General features: G+C 47.1%; 1 protein-coding gene and 1 non-coding gene across 8 annotated transcripts in view; both read right to left on the reverse strand.

Moving 5' to 3' along the window:
- LOC144153757 (uncharacterized) overlaps positions 1-16,931 on the reverse strand; it is a 592,200-nt gene that overhangs the window by 302,382 nt on the left and 272,887 nt on the right. The gene's annotated exons all lie outside the window — the stretch shown is intronic.
- On the reverse strand, positions 11,815-11,888 carry Trnap-cgg (transfer RNA proline (anticodon CGG)). Its single transcript has one exon. It is a non-coding gene; the product is annotated as a tRNA-Pro (tRNA).

The following is a 16,931-nucleotide window of genomic DNA, read 5'->3' on the forward strand; positions in this document are numbered from 1 at the left end:
CGGGCCTGTCAAGAAGACCTATAACAATGTTTCACGGTTTCACCGACAAGCATTTTAGCCTCGCCCCTCTCATCATCATTCACTTCGTGGAGATGGCGCAATTTTTTTCAAGTCTGGGAAGCACAGAGTAACTACGGTTTGAAAAGTTCGAGAAAAAGCTTCAATGAGGAGAGAGAGAGAAAGATGAAACTTTATTCTGCAGCTCAAGTCCGAGCGCTTCAATGGGGAGGAGTGGGCGAGGAGTGTGCACAGGCGTGGTCACTTGATATCGAGTGGCCGCAGCACAGGCACGCTTTAAAAGCATGAACGCTCAATGGCGGAAGAGGGCAGGAAAGCTTACGTCGAACCGCAAATTTAGCGGGCAAACTTACTATCAGAGCCATTCAAAAGAAAGGGAAGGAAATGAAGACGGTGAGGTCGACGGAAAGGATAGAAACGAAAAGCGGCAAATGCGTTAATCCTGTAGGAAAACCGGATATCAAGAAAGAAAATGTTCGCGATACATCAAAAGGAGTTCGTTGCTTTTGCAGGACCGAGCTGGCTGCTCGAGGGCAAGCAAACACGCGCCACAGGCAAACAAGCACACAAGCAAGCACACGCCACAAGACGAAGTTTGTGTACGCTCCGGAAAAGGCACAGGAACGATCGAGCACTCACTAATGGAATGCCCGAGTACCCATCCAGCCCGAAAGGGGGCGAGAATTCACCTGCATGAAAAACTCGGTTTTACTACAGTTTTATAGTTTTACTCCGTTTTACAGCGCGAGCTGGCTGGTCTGAAGTGCAGATATAGAAATAAGTGGTTACAGCACTGGCAAGAAAAAAGTAGGTGAGGGGCACACACAGAGCCGTTATAACCGTAGTTAGCTTCAGTGCATAACTGAAAAGAAATTATCAGTCAGTGTTGAAAAAAATATAATCAGCAGTAGTCAAATTACCTATGCAGGTGAAATGGCATCTGCCATCACCCTGATTCAAAGGATAAACCTTCAGCAAACCTCATTATATTTAAACATCTTCCGCTGCAAACCCAGCCGTTTGTTGAAACGTGTTCCCGAAAGCAGCGCACCGAAATCCGATGTTGTAAAGAATTCCCTCTCTGTAAAAAAATAAGAATACTAAATAAAAAAGCGAACTGCACCGCGATTGGGAACTGTACCGGGAGCAGGATGCAGAAAAAGGCCGCTGAACGCTCAGTAAAATGTTTGCCTTTACAATTTTTGTGAACTTATGTTTCGCGTTGCCTCCAGGGAGCGGTGCGCGTGTATTCTCTTCTCGGATATCTTAGCACGGTCTCGGTGGCAGCTCATGAATAGTGAATAAGGGAGTCGGGGACGAAACATCCCTTGGTGCTCATGCAAACGTGCACCAGTCGTCTCGCGAGGCAGCTCACGTCCTTGCATTTGGGGAAAAGCTAGCGGGACGGGAAACTGCAAGCATCGGTGCCCAGATAAGGACAAGAAAACGTGTTAACTGTCCCAGCCGGCTTTGTTTTAATATGAGCCGCTGAAAAGTGTGCCCCACTGCCGTATAAAATGTTTCTCTTTCTCGGCGATGATAGTTAATCTAGAGATCTGGGCCTTGGCACTCAACTCTAAACTGCAACATACTCATACACGCCTGATCCACCTGCAATGTTTGCGGCACGGCATTACCTGCGTATGAAGAAGCTCTTCTGCATCATATGTCTAACCTGGGAAGGGCGTGCTCACGTAAAGTACGTTAATCATACCTTTAAGCGGACATAAACAAGGTGGCAACGATGATGATGACGATTATTATGGTGAGGGTTAAAACACTTGCCTTAAAATACTTACTAGTCGCACGTTGCCGGTACCTCAGCTGTCTGCTAAACTACGACTTCACGCTCGCAGAAACAAAGCGAGGAAAATTGTTCTTGTTGTTAGTGCTCGCTTGTTTGAGTTAGCGAATAGCGCGATATAACACGCGCTAACTAAACCTAACTACTTTGCCGTCCCCACGGCCTCTTCCTGGGACGACTTTGCGCACTTAATGGTCAACAACGTCGCCATTATAGTGACAGGCCAACGGCAACAGACACGCCATCACGCAAGCTTTGAAGATAGCCCGAGCGCCTCGTCACACAGCCGCTCTCACGTCCACGCGGATGGACTAAAAAAAATTCTCATGTTCGCTTTATTCAGAGGACGTTTCGTGCAAACACCTCATTAAGGCTGATGTATGCTAGCGCACAAGGCCTCTGCCGGAATACGTTCAATCGTTTGACGTCAAGGAAATAGCGCGTTGCGAGAAGTCGGGGATTGTTTGGCTGGCTGATTAGAAAAAAAAAAAATATGCGCGATGTAAATGGAAGCTCTGTGAGGCGAAAAAAAAAAGATATTCCAACTAAGATTCATGTTTGCTTTTTTTGAGCATGGGCGAGAAATACCTTGAACGTGACTCTCAATGCGGCACTAAGCAAACGAATAGCTGTGCCTACGTGATCAATACTAAAACAATAAAGAAAGCTGGGAAACGAGAAAACCCGATGCACGTCGTCAGATAAGGAGAAAAAAATGTGGGAGAAAAGAATCTCCGGAACAACGGTGGCATGACAACCACAACGATGATGGAATAATCGCTCTAATCGGAAGAGCCCGTTCGCGGACATCAGACGCCGCAATGGAGATGGATGAGACAGAAGTGCATCCTCTATCTCGTGTTCTCCATACAGTAAATTCCCACAAAAAGATAAAAAAAACCCAACACATGCAGCGCGTTCGAAAAAAAAAAAAAGCGTGCTTCTGAGGGTTAGCCAGGATGTCTTGGAATGATGTCAAAACGTTAGGTGAGCTTCTAAATAGCCTACGAAAAAAATAAAAAGCCTGCAGGAGAAAAAGCATTCAATAAATTTACAAGAAAATGGGGTCAGGATGTGATTTGGCCGATTTTCTTTATCTTGGAGGCGTCGTGTTATCCATGTGTGAAGCAATAAAAAGATTGATTGTGGGGTTTAACGCGCCGACGCTACACAGGCGATGAGGCGCGACGTAATGGAGGGCTCCGGATTAATTTTGGTCACCTGGGGATCCTTAACGGGCGCCCGAATCTCGAACACACGCGCGTTTTCGCTTTTCGCAGGGATACGAAAAATGGAAGTGCAACGTCGTTACTGCAGAGTTATTTGGGGAAAACGCGCCTTTCATCGTCTAAAGTTAGCGCAATGGTGCGATACAACCACTCGTGCATAAGATCCTTGCCGACAGCGCCGTCTAGCGGGGCGACTATCGCGGAGAAAAGAAGAAAGGGAAGCGGACAGGAGGGTAGCGGGAGGCAGGAGGCCCAGTGTGGCTCAAAGAAGCAGTGGTCGAAGTTTGCGCCATGAGTCATGAATATATTGCTCGAAGAGGAGATCATCAAAGGCAATAAAGGGCGAAAGCAGTGGAGGAGATAATGGAGAGGACTTAAAATGAAGGCTAATTTAGACGGCGGAAACGCAAAAAAAGATGAAAAAACAAGCGCTTAGACTATACGCTGCAAATACTATTAAAAGGAGGCGCAGAGTACACACAAAATATGCGAAAGACATGCAAGAAAGAGACGAACCACCTCTTCATGCGCTAATTGAGGTTCTAGACTGCTGACGTTTCTTCATGTTCATTCAACGAACCACTCATTCCCACGTATTATAAGCTACACGTAAAGCGAGGGCCTGGGCTGTGGAAGTCTTGGTGCCTAGGGAGCACACTTAAATCAGCGGCCAATGGACTGCTCCTAACACAGCGCAGACGTTCCTGTCACTGTCGTGAAAAAAGAAGAAAAAGTAAAAGCTGTCTGAGCGGCGATGACCACCAACCCCGAACGCAGGAGGCGGTTACATACACATGAGTGCACGAGGAAATGGAGCGGAATTAATTCAGTCGCTCCAGTAGCCTGATTGGTAGAGCATCAGATGCGGGTTGCGAAGGTTGTGGGTTCAGATCCCACCTGTGGAGGAAATTTTTCTCCCGTTTATTTCTATACCAACATTTATTACTACCTTTTTTTCACGCAAGCAAAAAAAAAAAGAAAGAGAGACGACCCATTCCCGCTGCGCCCTCAACGGCGATCTTGTCACCTGGCTTTTCTTATTAGGTTTACTGAACGAGCTCCTCTCTATACATTCTGCTCAGAGCTTCAGTGAATAACGCGGGTCCTACGCACTACTCGCATTTTAAGCTCAGAAAATAGGCACTTCAACTCTAATTTTCTGATAACGAGAATAACGACAGCAAAAGGGGGCCTTAAGCAGGAAAGACGACCACGCTGTCATTTAAAGTGAGATTAGCAGAGCGTGGAAGGGAACTACAAAAAGAAAATGAAGCACCGAACCGTCTAGTTGGGGGGAACAGCGCTGTTAGATCCGTGAAGTTGGCACAGAGTGTCAACCTCCAGAAGTGCGGAGGTAATTATACGGCTCGAATAAAGATGAACAGCGACAAAACCCAAGCATGAGTGCAATAGCAGACACCTACGCAGGTAGAATATCTATATTAATTCATTTTTCTTTTTTCTCGTGAAATCAATCAATCAATCAATCAATCAATCAATCAATCAATCAATCAATCAATCAATCAATCAATCAATCAATCAATCAATCAATCAATCAATCAATCAATTCATCAGCCTACTTGCGTTCACTGGACGAAGGCTTCTCCCATTCACTGGAAGGGTTCTTCCGAACACTGGAAGAATATGGGGGGGGGGGGGGAATTCAAAGCATACCCGAGACGTGTTCAGCCTTCCTACCTTATGTGTGAGCAAAGCGCGTGGAGCCAACGTGCCCACGTCTGAAAACTGAAGTGAAACCTAAATAAAATCTCCTGGCATAGAAGCCGAAGACCAACGCGAAGAAGAAGAAAAAAAAAAGCCACGCCGCAAACACGGATCAACGACTTAACGCATAAAAAGGAAACAAACAAACACACACACACACACACAAAACCGCAACCTATGCCAACCCACAGAGAGACGAGAGGAGATTTAGGCTCGGGAGGTGTGGATAGGAATTCCAGTGCGACGTTACGAGGTTAGGGATTTCCCAGCGGGTCACAAAGAAGGTGACGGCGAGGCAGGCGCGACGACAGACGTGCCGCGGCTTCTTTCTTCCAGCCCGCTTTCCCATTTTCCTCTGGCCGCAGCGGCCGGCCAATGGAATCTCAGTCCCAACCCTCGGTGCGCCTGTCGTCGTGCATGCCGTCACAGCGAGTCGTAGAAGCTAGTATTACGAAGCGCGGAAATCAGATTAGGTTGAATTAGATGAATACCGGTTGCTCGCCGGGGCATTTATGCGTTTGTATATGTGTGCATGTATGAGTTAGTCATCGAGCTGTGAGTGAGTGAGTGAGTGAGTGAGTGAGTGAGTGAGTGAGTGAGTGAGTGAGTGAGTGAGTGAGTGAGTGAGTGAGTGAGTGAGTGAGTGAGCATGAGATTTCTGCTTGATGACCTAATTAATTATGCCATGATAAAAAAGAGTGAATTCAAAGACGAGATTGCTATTTAATGCTTGCCCCTCGAGCATCGCTTCATTATGTTGACTACGATCTTCACCACAGGCAATTTCCATCTTTGTTATTGCGTCAGCAACAGATGACCTATGGCGGCAAAATGAGCGCCGTCGATCCGTGGACAGAGCGGCAAAACAATAGAAAACGACAGGGCGCGTTCGGAGAAAGGTGACGTCAAGCCGAGCTGGCAGCGGTGGCGCTGCCGTCGCGCAGGTGCCGGGATTTCTAGGGAAGCTCCGGCTCCCCCCCGGCTAACGCACGTTGTATGGCGTCCCAGCGTAAAATGAAGTGTGGCGTGAGTGCAAGGCCGAGCAGGCATCAAAAGAGCATGCACTGGGATTCACGGCGACAACATTCCGATTCAGGTCCTGTGTGCAATGAAAGGCACGACAGGAAGCCAATGCAGCTGCCAAGAAGAGGAAACCTGACCACTGAGACGGTTGTAAAGCGAAGCCCGGTTGGCGCGGTGTGCGTGAGGCGTGCGATAAACGCCGCGTTGCGGGAATCTAAAGGGGGAGCGACGCGTGCGCATCGAGCGAGCCTCAAGTTCGAGAAAATTAGGGAAGAGGATGCTCACGCTTATCTAAAGATCCATCAGTACACCTTCCAATAACTTTAATAGATTTTGGATCTGCTACACAGTTCGATTTCGGCTGACGTTTAATTGCAGGACAGTTCGCGCAAATCTATCGAGTGCAACCCACTGTACGCGCAGTTAAAAGACGGCCAACTACGGCTAATGCTTACTCGGAGAGTTGCGTTTGTTCTATGCACCACAACCTTTAATTTTTGTGTGTTCAAAACTGTTGTCATTATATTACGCTGTGTTACTATTATATTTTAGATTGCACTTTGTATCAAGAATATAAATGCAAGTTGACAGTGGTGTAGACAGCGCTTATGACTTGGGGTGACGATTTACGAACTCACACCCAAACGTTTGGACATTGCATGCTGCGCCAGCTGCACGGCAGAGTGCGGACTACGGGAAGCCAACAAAAGCCTGCCCTGATTGCATTCATTCATTCTTTCCTTTCCCCAATCAATCAATCAATCAATCAATCAATCAATCAATCAATCAATCAATCAATCAATCAATCAATCAATCAATCAATCAATCAATCAATCAATCAATCAATCAATCAATCAATCAATCAATCAATCAATCAATCAATCAATCAATCAATCAATCAATCAATAAATAAATAAATAAATAAATCAATCAATCAATCAATTCATCAGCCTACTTGCGTTCACTGAACGAAGGCCTCTCCCACCGGGCCCGTAGTGAACGCATGCTAAAAATTCCCCGGTGTTTTTTGCGCTCGTGCTAGTGTGCAAGCACGTGATGCGCACATTATATAAGTTTGAGAAGGACGGCAGGACAGTTAACCTGGCTAGAGCCTAGTTTGCTATCCTGCACGTGGGAAAGAGAAAATAGGCAAAAAAGAGAAAGGAGAGAATGAAGAAAAGCTGCAAAACATGCAGCAATCCACTTCATCTTGCGAGGTCTACCGGAAGACGACGCGAAAGCTTCGTCGGTCGTCATCCCTCCTTCTCGTTGCCCTCGCCAAAGGCACTGAACAGGTTGCGCTCACGGAACTCGGGAAACAAAGAAATGGTTCGAAGCGGATATCCGATTAACTCGTTAGGGCTCACACCCGACGATACATCGTGTAAACCATACCGGCAAAAGCGGATGTAGGTTGGGAAGAACACACACTACTCACGCCTAGCCTTCAGTTCTTTCTCGAACAGAACGCGAACGAAGAAAGCAGAATTACCCGCCGCGTTGGCGAAGTGGCTAAAGCATTGTGCTTCTGAATGTAAAAGGCGTGGATTCGGTCCTAACCGCGGTGGCAGCCCTTCAGATGTCGGGGAAAAGCGAAAACGTCCGTGTGTACGTGATTTCGGCGCACGTTAAAGATCCCCACGTGGTCAAGATTAATCCGGAGCCCCCCACTACGGTGCGTTTCATAGCCCATGCGTAGTTTCGGCGCGTAAAAGCGACCAACTGTTTGGGTATTTCGGGTTTGACAGAAGAATTCGGGGTTTGACAGGCGCAACACTTTAACAAGTACGACTGGCAACTCCTTCGGGGAAGAAGCTGTTGCGAAGCACGTCTTCACAGCTTTGATTTGCATTGTCGCACCAGCTCACTCAAATGAATGACAAATCACCATTACTGCAACAAAACACCATTACTATTCGTATGGTCCACGTTTTCGGTCGTAATTGTCGTCTATTCATAGGCATCAAGCGCGGCAAATACGAGTGCATGCCACATACCAACAGGATCCCACCAGGAATGCATGTTTTTCGCCACAATTTATTTTTTCCGTAACAGCTTTCAAGATTTCTATTTTCCAACGGAAAGGAGATGAACCCTATTTTCCAACGGAAAGGAGATGAACCACATGCCCTGTGCCTCCCCTGGCGTTTTGTACTGCTGGAGCCCCCCCCCCCCATTTTTTATACACCGCCCGCACCCATGCACGCACGCACGCACGCACACACGCGAGTGCCTTTCGCTTTGACATTTATTAGATACAATTGCTGAGCATTCTGTAGGTAGGGTAATGGGAAATACGGCGTATTAACGAGAATTATTTGCCATTATCAGAAAAACCCCGGAGAAAGTACTCGGAGTAGAAGTGACGATTCTCGTGCCCTTCCCATGTACTATCGTCCGTCGTGGTGTAGTGTTAATAAAAACAGGATAATGACTGATACGCGCGGTGTTGGCGCATGGCTGCCCCATTTGTTTAGGTTTGGTTAGTTAAGCGGAATATGTTTTGCGGACTTCGTTGCGTTACAGCAGTGAACTGCACACCACACAATGCCTTCGCTATCTTCTCTTTGCAGCGCAAGGGAGGCTTCACCGCGGTGCTTCGGCGTAGCGTCGGAAGCATGAATGACGAGTTGTCTCGGAGGCCATGTTTTCTTGCTTCACTGTACAGCACGCCTGAAAGCGAAAGCATCACTGGACATTCTGCCCTGCTATTTTCTTGCTCGTAATGTGCTGCGAGGCAATGAAAGCTCTGAACCCACACGCCCCACCTTTTTATGCGACAGCGAAGGTACTTACAGTATACGGGCAAGGCTAAACAGCCGTACATAAAACCCCTCCTTTGTAAACTACGTGCTACGCACCTCTGTGCCAACTTCCGGGATTTCTCGCGCAATATATATGTGACAACATTGTCGCAAGCGCATAAATAAAGATAATAACATAAAGAAGCACAGTAAGCTAACTAGACGCATAAAGACGTAGGCTTTTTTATAGCCCAAAGGCGACATGTTCTGGGTGGCCGGTGTTTACAACGCCTAAGTTCCTCTACAGGGCAGCATTTTAATTTTTTTTTACCTTATCTCCCACGAGCATACGTTTCGCCGCCGAGAAATTGTTGGCATAAAGTCGGAGGGTGGTAGGACACAGAACCGGAGCCACGTGTAAAAAAAAAAAAAAAAGGAAGAACGAAAAATAACAGCAGTAAAAGGGTGGTCGCCGTCGGGGACATTCGTTCGCCCGAATGTCGACGGTGTAAAAAGATGCGCCACGAAGACAACTACGAATATCCCGGAGAGCGAAAACCAAAAATAAGCGAACTGCTTGTCAAAACCAACGTCAGCGCGCGAAAAGCGGGAGACGAGCAGAAATCAGCAGCGGAACAGACGAACATTTTGTCGTCGCTCGAGTGCAGCCGGCATAAACTGCCGGCGTGGAAAAAGGAAATAATAAAATAAGGGAGAGAAAAGAAAAGAAAATATGAAAGAGAGAGGAGAGAGAGAGAGAGAGAGAGAGAGAGAGAGAGAGAGAGAGAGAGAGAGAGAGAGAGAGAGAGAGAGAGAGAGAGAGAGAGAGAGAGAGAGAGAGAGAGAGAGAGAGAGAGAGAGAGAGAGAGAGAGAGAGAGAGAGAGAGAGAGAGAGTAAAGGGGGCGTGGAGGAAGGCTTATGATGCTTTTTTGCCACCCCGACAAAAGGACATAAGGAAAGTTAACGTGTCAGTTCAGGCGTAATTGTTGGAACGGACGGGAACGACAGCTTTAATTTACTCGCGTGCTCTGCGCTGTTTTAGCATGGATATGCAGTGAGTAGCATGGCAGATATGCGCGGAGATGTTTACGCTTTGGGAGAGCGCACTGAGGCCGACGGGAAGCCAGAGAAGAAAGAGCGACTGGACCCAGAGTAACACTCAAGAAATAAAAGCGATATCTTCTGAAGCGTTGCCCCGGCGAGGAGTTGAATGGAAGTTTGCCCTAAATAAGAAAATTAAAGAGGAGCTGATAAACCTGATGACGAGGCTGACGATGGTGATAATGTGCACGTACTCATCATTAACTAATACCATGGACAATTGGAAGTACGAGGACGGTAAAAATGTCCATTTGCGAATACGACTGTTGACAGAAAAAAAAAAAGAAGAAGCAGAGGACAGGTTAAATCCGGCCAGCCGACAAAACCAGAGTCGACACAAGCCGGATAGACACAGACGGTAGCCTTGACAAAAATGTACGTGACAGAAAAAGTACGCGAGAACGACATTTTACCCCAACTTCCCGGTTCCATTTAACATTATACCCACACGTAGAATAGCAAACTAGGCCACAGCATGGTCAAATTCCTGCCTTTCTGATAACTTCTTTCTTTCTTTCTTTCTTTCTTTCTTTCTTTCTTTCTTTCTTTCTTTCTTTCTTTCTTTCTTCGTTTCATTCTTTTTTTTCCTTCTTTCTTTCTTTCTTTCTTTCTTTTTTTTTTTTCTTCCGTCTTTTTTCTTGTCTTCCTTCTTTCTTCTCCCCTTCCTTAGTCTACGTAGCGTTTTGTGAAGTTCCCGAAGCTGTAAACAATTGCAACAAAGACTACACGGCTTTGAGTTTTATCCGATATTGAATGCTACGTTACAAATCAATTGATCGTGCCTAGCTTTGGCTAAACTCTCCACTATTAATCAGGGCGGAGGTTGAACGCAGTGTGAGCAAGTCGGCGGTTTTAGGGAAGTAGCAATTCTAGTGGTGGTGACGGCTATTGCAATGATCTCGGAACGTTAGTGTTGTCACAGCAATGAAATAATATTCGCGTCGTCACCTTCACTTGACTGGTTGCTCGGTTGCTTCGACTGATACGCCGCTCACGGAGAAGGAGGAGGAGGAGGAGGAGGAGGAGGAGGAGGAGTCAGTTCACGGCCAATAATAACTTGTGAAGCTTGTGAAGGGAATGGTTTGCCCCGCAGGCCCATTGAAGGTTTGCTGGGTGCGGGGTAAGCCAAGGTAATCCAAGGTAAGGAGGCTGAGGTAAGCCGAGTGAGGTAATCCCGGAACTGTGAGCCGTTTCTTGCACTAGGAAGTTTGACAGCATTACTGGGGTAAGCAGACCGTGGGCTTACGCTTTGAAGTTTGCTAGTTTGGTACTGAGGGAAGGATGCGGATTAGAGGCGGGTTCGGTTTTTTTTTTTTTTTTCATTCAGATGTTTTTGCTAGGCGTTTTCCGCCGACACAGGATTTGGCCACGAAATTGAGAGCAAGCCTGTTTATTCTGCGGGCAGGCTCACGAGGCATCTCATTTCCCTCAAAGCACACTAGTGGCCTGTTATCCAGCTCAGTGGAACTGAAACGTTGTGGTTGCGGTTGCATAATTCCGTTAGTATGTCGTGAAGGTGGGGCCTCAGAAGTACGTGCTGCATGTTGCGAATTCCTTTCACGGAATATGCATAGATCTTGATGCTGGAGTCTTTATGTTCAGCCAGTTGTGGCGCCTTTCGCGTGGCGTATATTATCGTCCTCGTGTTTCTAACGCACTGAAGCTAAGAAAGTTGGCAAAGGGTCGTTACTGCGTAGGTGTACGATCCCGTTTTCCAGCGTGTTGCATGCGAGTATGCGGTGAGAGAGCGGGCAATTTCATTGAAATTACAACGAAACTCAGAGGTCTCCTGATTCGCTCTGCCTGGCTACGACGAGAAGGTGCGGGAAAGTGAAAAAGCGCGCCACAGATGCTGACGGGCATGGAGATGAGGGAGTAAGGAGGGCAGGGACATGTACAGAACATGTACTTTTATACGTTATGTACAACAGTTCACCAAGACGGGTCCTGGGCTACAACACAGCTGCTGAGCCGCTCCTTGACAAAAACGTCAGCACAGCCTCGAATGCTCCGCGCAAACACTACGCGTCTGGCCAGAGATCTATCAGGACGTCTCCGACATAACTTGATTGTGCAAAGGAAGGGTTGACATCCACCTGAATGCAGCCGTACGGCTACAAAGGAAAGCTATGCAGCTTCCTCAGAAGCTTCGCAGTTGAAGAAAAATTCGTCCTGGTCCAGGATTCGAACCCGGGACTACTGCTTAACCGGAGCAGTCGCTCTACCAACTGAGCTAACCAGGAGGCTAGTCGTTTGTAGCACGAGAGCGAATTGATCAACAACTCGAAGTGAAGGACAATAACTTGATTGTCTGGACAGGCCAATGACGCGTATATTGTGACCCATGCATCCCCTCTGCGATGGTTCGCTGCTCGTACTTGACCTCGCCCTTCATGCAGCTGTCCCGTATGTCTTTGGGCACGCTTGAAAACGTTAAGAGGGTGGCGAGGGCTTCGATTGACTTGCACCAGCCAAGCCAGGATATATCCTTCCTCGTTTGCACATTTCGAATCTTCGCTAGTCCGCATGAGAGAGGTGTGTTTATCTACGTATCGTTCAAGTTCTGCGAGGGTGTGGAGCCACTGCATTGAGGTATATATCGGTAGGTCCCGGGTCGATTTGTGAGGAGTGCTGAGTGAGAATGATGAGTGGAAGCACGCGGCATGTAGATGCACTTTTAATAAAACGCTCGCCCTGATTGGCAACTCGGTGGCTTGCTTCCTTGACGGCTTCCTTTCGCCGTCCGAATGTCCATGTTCGCATTTCGTTCACATAACCTGTTTCTCAGTTAAATGTCAGCCTCTGTTTCGCAGCGAAAAGCTGTTGTAAGCTAAGAGAACAGGCCTGGTCATCGCTGGTAGCGGGGCGCATGCGTGTTGCGCGTTTGGCTTGGCTGTGCGGTGCGACCTCAAGTTCTGCGGAACAGTTCTGATAACCGTGTGCCACTATACACCACGTCCACCAATAGCCGGGTGTCGACGTCTGCGATAGGTGGACGCTCGGGAATTGAATGTACGTGGCTTGCATTGTGCACTGAATTCGATAACGTTTAGCAATAATGTGGCGGGGTTAACTGATCAAGAAGGCAGCTGCCGTCATTGAATTACCTCGAAGGTTTCTAATAACTCTCTGGTATTTCGATTGATTGATTGTGGGGTTTAACGCGCCGACGCAACGCAGGCGATGAGGCGCGCCGTAGTGGAGGGCTCCGGATTAATTTTGCCCACCTGGGGATCTTTAACGTGCGCCGAAATCTCGTACACACGGGCGCTTTTGCTTTTCGCCTCCATCAGAAAAGCGGCCGCCGCGGCCGGGAATCGAACCCGCGACCTTGTGCTCAGCAGCGCAACGCCTTAGCCACTGAGCCACCGCGGCGGGTTCTCTGGTATTTCAAACAATGTTTCGGTTCCTTGACATATTCAGCAGCTATTGGAAGGAAACCAGTGGCCTAGTAAGTTCTTTCATCACGACAAGCAATAAGTGGCAAAACAAAGTTACGTGGGGACATTTGAAGGGACAGAAAGAAATGACAGCTAAGATGGATCACAAAAGCATATATTATAAGCCGTTACAAGCAACTGAGGCAGGAAAGGCGCGCATCTTGCACTCAAAAAGGCGCTGCAGTTAAAAACAACGACAAAAAAGGCGAGAAAGAAAGGAACACTAAGTATCGAGGTAATAAATCATGAGAGACACGCCAGACAGCTAAGGTTTTTTTTATATATATATACAAGTAAGAAGTTGAGAGGCTTGTAAGCCTCCAAACAACATGCTTCAGGGGATGGCGGTGTGCTTTTGAGCTCCGTTGAAAGTTTGACAGCCGTGTAGAAACATGCTAGCAATAACGTTGCACCGGGCCTTACGTCGCGTATTTTGCGCTCCTTTCTCGACAACTCAGTAAAAAATAAAAAAAAAATGACTTGTGATGCGCAACGACCCAGGTAAGGTTAAGGGCGTTAAGTTACGGGTCGCATAAGCATAGCACGGGACGCTGAGGCACCGATGCAACAAAATATGTTTGCGACCTCGCGAATCTCATTAAGCGACAGAAAAACGCCACAACACGCGTTTTACAGGTATAAAACGAGACCTTCCCGCGGTGAAAGCGAAGTTCCAGTAGAGGCAGACTAAGGACAGCCTCATTCATTCATTCATTCATTCATTCATTCATTTTAAATTACATTTTTATTTATTTATTTATTTATTTATTTATTTATTTATTTATTTATTTATTTATTTATTTATTTATTTCCACCTCGACGGCAAGAAAGCACTGTCTTGAAACAGGTTGGGTTTACGCGATATTACTCAAAAAACAAATCGACGCCTAATTACAAATTTTGCACTCCCAAGCACTCCACAACATCAGTTGGCAGTTTATTCCACATTTCGGTAACGTCCGGGAAAAAGGAATAATGACGCACGTCAGCGCGAGCGTTAATCGCTTAAAGTGCTGAATAGCGGTTTTTTTTTTCTCGGGAACCACATTTTAGGAACGCTTTCACACAGTGTTCTTTGTTTATTTCTAATGCGAGATAGCGTATTTTTTTAGAAATTAGCAGAGCCCTTCAATGCTTTGAAGGACTCTGGTATTAGTTTGCTACGCTAATTGTTTCATGCATTGCTCACACCTGCGCAATTCCCAATTCGCCATACGCAAGTACATAATGAACGGAGGTATAACTACAACGCAAGATATTTGTTTTGCTTGTTCCTTGCTTCAACTAGTCGCAATCTTCACCGCAGGATGTTTGTGCAGTGCAAAAAAACAGCTTTACGGTTCCTTTGCCGGATCAGAGGTGTTTGAAAAGACACGAGTTAAAGGTACACAGAAGCTCTGGACAGTACCTGGAGTAATAAGTGAAGAAACAAATAACAGCGTTAGTAGTAGTTAAACGATTACACTACGCTCGCAAGAGCATTTTGATAATATTAATGTTTCCCGTTAAACTTTGCCGTCGATCGACTCACCGGAAAACTCTGGAAGGTACATCAAAGGGTTCGATCGGTGAAAGCTCCTTTCCAAATTCTCATTGCTCTGCAGCCTATGCGAGAAGTGGACTCCTTCCAGTAGTCCAGACAAATATGAACGCACCAAAATACAGACACGATCTTGTAGGCGCCGGTTAAACGCAAGCGAAGCTACCAGCCTGAGTGAAGTGACCGAATGTCCCGGCACTGACACTCACGGAATCTGGATAAACTTCTAACAGAATCACCTCCACCCAATCCCAAATAAATTCTTTTCCCCTCCCTCACCATCTGCCGGAACCTGGAGCAGTCAATGCCATTTCATCACGCTAATGAAGCCTTCTTCGCAGTCAACTGGTAGACATAAGCTGTTTACTGAGCATAAATGGGACTCGAAATGCCAGGATGTTATCATCGTCGTTCGGAAGACGGAGCAATGTTTAAATAGCTCGAGCCATAAATCCACCTGCCAGACTGATTAAATGCGCTCGCACGAACGAATATGATGAGGTTCTGGTAAACCACCGTACAGGACATATTCACTATAAAGCTCTGCGTCAAATAAAAAAGAAAAAGAAACTAAATAAGACGAAAAATGACCGCGGGTAGTGCTGACGTTCGTCGGACGGGAGCTTAAAAAGGCATTCCACTGCACCGGGACCAGGATTAAGCTCGGGCCGTTCGCTACGGTCCACTGCTTTAACGTCGTTTAACGTCAGCAAGAACGTAAACGACCGCGAGAAACCAAGCACGCCATTACATGCGAAATTTTATCCCACAACGCCTGATATAAAGGCGACCTCGACGTCGCGAGCGAACGAGCCCAATCCAAAGCGACATTTGAAGGCAAATGTCGTCGAGTCACGTCCACAGCAGATCAGGCTACCGAGAGCATAAATCCGGATAGGCGATCGTTGAACAAAACCCACTTTTTTTTAACTACATTTAAGCTATTATTCTTATCATATGACGCAGCTGGAACCGCTGAAGTGCAAAATATATAAACGATGTTTGGAGCGCGCTGCGCAACACAAGGTGGTAGCCCCATTTAATTCCTTAGTTCTACAATGGCGGGAATCACTAAACCAGGCTATGCTTCCGCGCTGAAGCCACATAAATTCGAAATTTATCAATTGTTGGCACATGAAGCCTCACATGAACACTGCGTACAGCTTGGTGGGTTAGTTGGCATCTAGCTAGTGTATCTAATACCGTATCTAACACAGGTTGGTGTCTATTTCCTTCATATCTAACCTAATCGAGCGCTTCATATTTAGAACCCCCTCAGGGACAGCGGCGTAAAAGTGTGCATTTTTTTTTCGCGTGCAAGTACGCGTTGTATATCTCCACAACCAAAGGCCTGAACAGGCATCGAAGCCGTATTATTTAACCGCACGCTTACTTCACGCCTGGCGACGTTATACGTCGTTCTCGTGTTGTTATCGTAGCCCACGTTAATCTCCAGAACAAACCAAGGATCGTCCTAGATGTTGTAAAATTGCCAGACTGCACGTGATGAGGTTAGAAGCAAATAAAACTTTTTAAAGATTATTTTTGTTTTCCGATTCAGTTTGTTAAGAAGAAACAGCCCTGCGGGGTGGTTTGCCCACGCCAAAAACCACGCATTGTCCACTCATTCATAGAAACGAAGTAGCCCAGTTCATCCCTCATCCCTCACCCTTTCAAATCCGCGGAACAGACCCATGACACGAGCGCGTGCACAAAGACGCGGAAGGCCTTTACATGCATACAGAATGAGCCAGAAAATAACGTCCACCCCGTCCCGCAGCGCCGACTAATCCAACCGGCCGGAGCAACGTATGAGCACGTTAATAAGCTCCATTCGTATAAAGGGGGGCAGCCGCCTAGCTCTTTACACTGGAAGCGGCTTCCATCGGGCAAAATCCCCCGGAGGAAAAGAAAAAGACGTTAAATATTATTCGCCAGACCCGAAGAAGGAGATGGAGGTCGTCGAGCAAGGGAAAAAGAGCCCCCATTAATCATGCATGCGCCACCAGGCCGCGCTGAACGACAACGACTGCGGGGGACTCCGCCAGCCGCGACCCGTATAGCCGAGCCGCCCTGACATGGGCGCCACGTGGACACATCCCGGAACAGTGCACAGGAAAGCGTGACGAGTGAGCGAAACTGCACTGGGCAACGCAATGGCGACATTTCACGGCGAATATGTAGTTGGCTAGGTTCTGACTGAAACTGCCTGCGTTTGCCGGGTCGAGTCGACAAAGATTCGCCGCTCTCGCTTTAAAGCCAGTGTAAAATGCCCTGTAGCTCTCAATATAATAAAGGTATCTAGA

Source organism: Haemaphysalis longicornis, unplaced genomic scaffold, assembly GCF_048455015.1.
Source record: "Haemaphysalis longicornis isolate Haplotype H1 unplaced genomic scaffold, Haemaphysalis longicornis Haplotype H1 scaffold_9, whole genome shotgun sequence".
NCBI classification, from domain to species: Eukaryota; Metazoa; Arthropoda; class Arachnida; order Ixodida; family Ixodidae; genus Haemaphysalis; species Haemaphysalis longicornis.